General features: G+C 40.3%; 1 long non-coding RNA gene across 1 annotated transcript; it reads left to right on the top strand.

Annotated features, from left to right (window-relative positions):
• The first annotated feature begins 2,201 nt into the window (after positions 1 to 2,201).
• Positions 2,202 to 2,686, top strand: LOC147614254 (uncharacterized). Its single transcript, XR_015263042.1, has 2 exons — positions 2,202 to 2,404; positions 2,513 to 2,686. It is a non-coding gene; the product is annotated as an uncharacterized LOC147614254 (long non-coding RNA).
• Positions 2,687 to 7,282: the final 4,596 nt, after the last annotated feature.

Here is a 7,282-nt window from a genome sequence, read left to right as displayed (position 1 = left end):
AACTATCTTCTATGTAGAAATTATCTATCGCCTCTCTCTCTCTCTCTCTCTCTCTCTCTCTCTCTCTCTCACACACACACACACACACACGTACACACCGCACATACACTAATGAAAACACACACTATCTCCTCCCACACAAACTATCTCCTACATAGAAATTCTGAGCCTCTCTCTCTCTCTCTCTCTCTCTCTCTCTCTCTCTCTCTCGTGCACACACACACACACACACACACTCTCTCTCTCTTCGCGCACACTCTCTCACATAGAAACTCTCTCTCTCTCTCTCTCTCTCTCTCTCTCTCTCTCTCTCTCACACACACACACACACACACACACACTTAAATAGATTTACACACATAAATATAATTTTAATAAATTAAATTTTAATGGTAGGGATGAGTGATGAGGTGTGCTCACTCTCAAATAAATGCATCTTACATGTAATCTCTCTCTCTCTCTCTCTCTCTCTCTCTCTCTCTCTCTCTCTCTCTCTCACACACACACACACACACACACACACACACACACACATGCACATGCACACTATTTATATATACATGCTTACATACCTATAGATACACATACATACATAATATATATAAGTGTGTGTATCTATAGGTATGTAAGCATGTATACAAAGATTTCATTGAAAGATGTGAGATAAGATCTTCTTAGATTCAAATTCAAAATTGCATTGGAAGATGTGAAATTTGGCTCCTCCTCACGCGCTTGCAAGGAGGAGTGGTTATTTTGAAATAGTCCCACCTCCTTTGCCCACGTGGAGGGAGGTAGGGTTGTGGTTAATCTTGTATAGATTAGACCAAGCATTTATTAATTAATGCCCATAAATAATTAATACCCTTACACTACCCAAGGTCTACAGAAGCCCTAGCATGTGGTTACCCTCGGGACTATTTGACACCCCTTTTTTCAAAGGGGATCAATGGCGAACATTGTCGCTCAAAAATCGAGGATCGGGTGGGCCGTCGGATTTTGTGATCCATGTGTAATCCCTGTGAAACCTGATAGATCCTCTTCAGAATATTTGGAGAATCCTCCTAGAATATTTGGAGAATCTAGCAAGGGCTTATTTAATGCGATTAATTAACGCCCGGAGGTCCGTAGGCTAATTAAAGGCGATGAAATATTTTATAAAAAAAACATAGTTCATCAACGCCCGCCGTCTCTCTCTCACCTCAGAACCAATAAACGACTCGCGCGTTCCTTCTATCCCCAAGCAAGCACAAGCACAAAGACAGAGAGCTCCCAGCATAACCAGTAAACCTGTGCAATCCCTAGTTTCTTCTATCCCTGAGCAAGCACAAGCGTAGAGACAGAGAGCTCCCAGCACAAGCATAGACTCTGCACCCAACATTGCATGCATCATAGTAGTTCACTCTACCTTCTATCCCTGAGAGCAAGCACAAGAGGAGCGCAGACGAACCGAATGCAGTTGAGAAAAGAAAGGCAAGTGTTCTTTTAATGAGACGAACGGAAGGTTGGTGCCATTTTAATCACATTATTTAGCACCGATATGTTTGTACCATAAATGTTAATGGGTTTGTGTCTCTGTTTTATTGGTGCCTTCCACACCTTGCAGGCTGAGAGAGCAGCTAGCAGCATACTTCTGGCTTCTTGTAGAACACAATCGCTATTGAAACATGTCTGTTAGGCTCTCTCTCTCTCTCTCTCTCTCGGTGTGCGTGGGCACGCGTGTTGATAGATAACACGTTTTCAAGCCATATTTGTTTTGAGATTTTTAAAATTTTGAACCATCAAAGAGAGATCGGGCTTGCGCTCATACAATCTTTGTGAAGTATAAATTGGGCAAAAAAAAGTATCATATCAATGTAGATATGATGGACCATTTGCGCAAAAAGCATCATATCAATGTAGATATTCCTATGCGAAAGGGTGGTCGTCCTCTAGGTCATCGCACTCAAGAGGCCCCAAGAGCTTTGTACACAAAGCAATGTCGTGCGCGCTTTAAAAATCCAGACCAGAAGCTCAACAAAAACACGAGGACTCAAGAAGCTCGACTTAAAAAGAGGGCTGAAGAGGATTGGGACGCAATGGGTGATGATGAAAGATTGTGCTTTGAAAGCAAGGATACTTACATTAGAGAGAAGGTCGAGAGTGCAATGAAAAAATACCTTGCGAGAAAGGATGTTTGCTTGTCGCATCAACAAGCAGATTGCTGAAGGCTATGAGAAACATGTGAGTATAGAATAATTGCTTTGGTTGGTAGTGCATTATATTCATGTGTGTTTGCATCATTTTGAGTAGTGTTTTCTTAATTTAGAGGCGCTTAATAGCGAAGGATAATGCAATGACATCCACACCCGCCGCCAATCCTTTAAATGATGGATCACATGAAGTACGTGACGAAGTAGTCACTCCGGTAATACTCTCCTGACAGAGGCTTAATGCTTTTTCCTCATTCTTTTTTACAACATGGTAGAGGTTCTTTTATTGTCATTAAATTTATATTGCTCATTCTCTTTTGTAGGAGAAGTTGGCGAGCTTTGACGATCAAGGGCCACTTTTAGCTCCTATGAAAGAGGATAGCGCTTGTACGTTCTTTGAGGGAAGCCGAATCTTGTGCTCATTGCAAATCGGTGAGCCAATGGAAACTCCCCTTGCAACTCGTGCGCAAATGGCCAAAAAAGCGAAGATGCGTTAAAAATAAATTCCTTTATGTAAACGTTGCTTTCATAAAGTGTAGAATGGATATGTATCAAATGTTTCTCTAATTTTGCATAGGTTGGCATATCCACAAGGCTTGGGTCTCCTACTATTATTAGTGACTCCCCTATATCTAGCACAAGTGCTCCCATTACCGTGGTCATTCCGAATGGAAGCACAACTATAGATGCTAACTTAAGTCAACCTTTGAAATGTGATGATTTCATTAAGAGGTAAGGCTATTTAATAGAAGTCTTTTATCTTTCATGTGTGAACCATTTTCTACTTGCATGTATGATCATATGTCTTTTACACTATGTAGGTTTGAGAGTGGTCTTGCTATTCAGTTTGTGTCTCATGCATCGAATCAAGTTGTTGAGGTTGATGGTAGTCAATTGTGACCCAAAAAGCATCGACACGGACAATGAATTTGTGTCATATATGTAAGTCTATTTTTAAAAAAAGGCTTGATCTTTTCCATATGCATATGTATATTGCATGGGTGTGACATCAATGAACCGCTTAATTTATAGGTGGTTCGAGAACACAATGCCAAGCCATGTCTTCGAAAAAGCATGGTTTTGTGACAGCCTTTGGTATGCCTTTATGAAGGCATGTCGAAATCAAGAGGCAAAAAAGCTTGATAGTTACTTTGGAGAGGTAGATGTGGCAAAGTACTTGTTTATCTTCTTTCCAATTGTGGATGGGTAGGTCTACTAACTTAGTACCTTTGATGTTCAAACTATCTATTAGGATGCTTAATGGATTAATGTGTTCTTGTTGCTTCTCATTCTATAGACATCATTGGCAACTTTTTGTGTTGTACAACAATATCCATAAAAGGCTAGTTCGTTGTCCATGGGAGACTCATGGATTACTATATCTTGATCCACTCTCAAGGGTAGTGTCTCCAACTCATTTGTCATCTATTTACAGAGGTACATATACTACTTGTTTTGTTATCTTAGAACAAAAAAGACCGTTTTTTTACCATCTACACCAACTATGCTTTTAGGGCTTTGCAAATCATGGCTTCACATTGCTCTAACAACTCATTGAGGGAGTTTATGGAGAGGCCAAAGAAGTCCTTGGATACCTTGGAGAAACCACATGTAATAATCATGGCACCCTTGTGATCACTAACCATGAAAATTTGTATTGGTTCACTCATTCTTTGATTCTTTGGTAGGTGCCGCAACAGCCTAATGCTATAGATTGTGGATTCTATGTCATGGCCTACATGAAACGGATGATTGAGGGGGCATACGGCAAACGATCGAAGAGCTATGTAAGATGCTTCTCTTGAGTCTTATCTCTAAGTTTCACAATTAAGGAGTTGTACTCATTCGATTTTATTTTCTCTTATGTGTGCAATTGACTAGGACCTGGTTCAAACATGAGGCCGTGGAGCAGTTGAAGCTAGATTTGGCCGCATGGGCAAAGAAAAAGATCTTGGAGATACAATGAGTTCACCTTCTTTGTGTCGGCATAGTTTTGGCTTCACATGATACTCATTTTGTATTGTGGCAACGATTTTGGGAATGATACTTTGCATTATTGCAAAGTTAGTTTGTATCGCGGCAAACTTATTGACAAACTTGGTTGTCTTATGACAAATATTTTGGCAATGATAATTTGCATTGTTTCTTATCTTCTCTTGTTTTTCATGAACAACTCTACTATGTTGTGAATGTGAAGTCCCGCATGCTTCTTTCTAATGTGAGTTGTTGTGGATAATTTCTTGGCAAACACAATTTCTTCAAAGATTATGGTTCTTTCTTGATATTTAACTCTATTGTGATGTGAATGAGAAGTCCCTTATGCTAATTTTAATTATCAGTGGTCGTGGATAATTTTTTAGCAAACACATTGTCTTTATGGATTGTAAATCTTCCTTGATGGAAAACTCCATTATGTTGTGAATGAGAAGACCCTTATGCTAATTTTTAATGTGAGTGGTTGTGGGTAATAGACAGACAATGGTCTGTACTCCCTTTGTTCTCAAAAAGGGCTCCTAAGTAGATGAACATAATCCTTAGAGGGTATGTGAATAAGATACTCATGCTTGTAATCCTTGTGTGATCCTAAAGTGAAACCTGTGTGAACCTTGTGTGAACCATGTGTAAACCCAATGAACTCGTCATGGCAATGAGTCCCGAGAACTGTAAACCCTGAGTGAGCGGAGTGTGAACCATGTGTGAACCAAGAGTGAACCCCATCAATTTATGGCAATGTGACCCGAGAGCATACAATTTTAGAAAAGTATTAGCAGGGTAGCGAACCCTGTGTGAACCATGTGTGATCCAAGTGGGAACCATTTGTGAACCATGTGTAAACCATGTGTGAACCCAATAAATTCATGGCAATGTGACCCAAGAGCATGCACCTGTGGGACAATATTCACAGGGTTCTGAACCATGTGTGAACCCATTGTGAACCCAGTGTGAACCATGTGTGAACCATGTGTGAACCCCATTGTGAACCCAGTGTGAACCATGTGTGAACCATGTGTGAACCCCATCAATTCAAGGCAATGTGACCGGAGAGCATGAACCGAGCATGAACCTTTGGGAAAATATTTACAGAGTTGTGAACCCTATGTGAACCATTTGTGAACCAAGAGTGATTACCATTTATTAGATGAAGCACTTAACATCTTGAATAGCAAATTTAGCTCATTTACTACAATCACGGAAGAAGGCCGTTCTTCAAATCTTTGCAGCAATTTTTCTCCTTCCCGTAAACGTGTTGTTTGCTGTTGAGTATGTCCATAGATATTGAATCGTCTGGAGTCAACTAAGAGAGGAGCAAAGGAGTTAAGTTAAGAAGTGAACATATTACTATGCAAAAGCAACCAACATAGTACCTATCTCTTGTTTTTGCTTGAAAAACTCTAATAAGGTCCCATCCATGCGAGTGCCACTTTGCGAGTCACCAATGATTACATGTACCAAGTCCAAAATAGATCGATTAATTTGTGCATTCAATAATGTGTACTTTATATATTGCCATAGTCTCTCCACAAGGTTTGTAGTGTCCACATTTCCATAATTGAAGAGGCGACCAAATCTTGGCCATCTAGTTCGCCAAGGGCAATCACTCCCACACCAACCATTTGTAACATATCTCTACACATTTGTGTTTAACTCATAATTTTGCAAGAGAATTTTGTAGTTAAGCTCAAATGCAGCTTCCGTAGAGCTATTCAAAAGGGTACACATTGAGGAGTAGAGATGGTCTTGGGACTCCTTGGGAACCTGCAGAATACATTACCAAACATTAATGAAGCGTATGGTAACCAATGAGAAGCATTACATTGGAAGTCAATGAATACCTTTGGGAGTAAGTTCTCTACCCACGAAAAGGACATCCACACCTTTTTGATTTTCTTAGCCTTCTCTTGCTTCCTTGCCTTCGAGGTTCCCTGCCTCTATAACATGCATAGTCATTTACCTTTTTCTTTCCACATGAACTATTTCAGGAGCGAACAAACACTAGCCGTACTTTGTGCTCAATGACAATGTCATCTAGTGCTTGACCCAAATTAGAAACTGCGATGTTCACGTATTCCTGCTTTGCTAGATTTGTGTTCAACCTGTTAATACCATTTGTTCTAAGCGCTCTTTTGGAATCTTCACTATGCGAACAACTACAGCTATGTAGAAGATCTTTTGCTGCAAACTGTATTGGGATGCCTTGCCTTCTTATATCCATGCACCAAGCGCTCTTGAGCATGCACAAAGTGTCATGAATATCACGGTGGGATACTCCATCTTCTGCCATGTGACATTCTCTAACAATTGTGGCCCACTCATTTATATGGGATATTTTTAAATGTGGTGAAGAGACCAAGCATAGGTTAGAGCACCCATCTTCATTCTTTTGTAGCCGCAAATTGTCCCGTAGTTTTCTCCATCGCTTGAGATCCAAAGAACCTCTGCTGTCACATGCCTTTATCTCCTCTAATCTCGTGGAATCATTATTTTCAAGAGCTCCCTTCATTAAGTTGTAACTTGCTTTGTTGAAGGAGTAAAATCGTTGAGAAACATACCAATGTGGATCAAGCGGGAAAAAAATACTTGAGTTGATCTCCAAGTTGAGAGGTGGTCTTGGGGCTTCGCATGAATGGCCTTCATTGGAGCTTGTTTCAACGATATTGTCCTTGGATGTAGAGAGCTCACTGTCAGTAATACTATCATTGGATGTAGAGAAGTCAGAATCATACTCACTTGATTCACACCATAGCCAATCCTCAAATGACCACACCGGTTTGTCAAGATCACTGCTTGCAAAGAAAGATGCCATAACACACTCCTTGAATAGTTGATAACTTTGACCTTGCACTAGTTTACTAAAAAAATCCCATCATTGTTTAAACCAGAAGCCGACCCGTTCACATCAAGATCACACATGGTTCACACCGGGATGACATTGCTAATAGGTCACATTATACTCAGAAATAGGCCTCACCACTAAAGGGAGACTAAAGGGAGCCAAATGCTAAATGGGGATAAATGATCCAAAGGGGGTGATAAAGGAGCTTTAATTCAAAAAAGATGCCTTGCTTTAAAGTCCGCACCCTCTTTAATGCTGA

Source organism: Cibotium barometz, chromosome 42, assembly GCF_041138505.1.
Source record: "Cibotium barometz isolate CiBa-2024 chromosome 42, ASM4113850v1, whole genome shotgun sequence".
Classification (NCBI taxonomy): domain Eukaryota; kingdom Viridiplantae; phylum Streptophyta; class Polypodiopsida; order Cyatheales; family Cibotiaceae; genus Cibotium; species Cibotium barometz.
The sequence above is the reverse complement of the archived record's forward strand: the minus strand, read 5'-3'. Positions and strand labels throughout refer to the sequence as shown.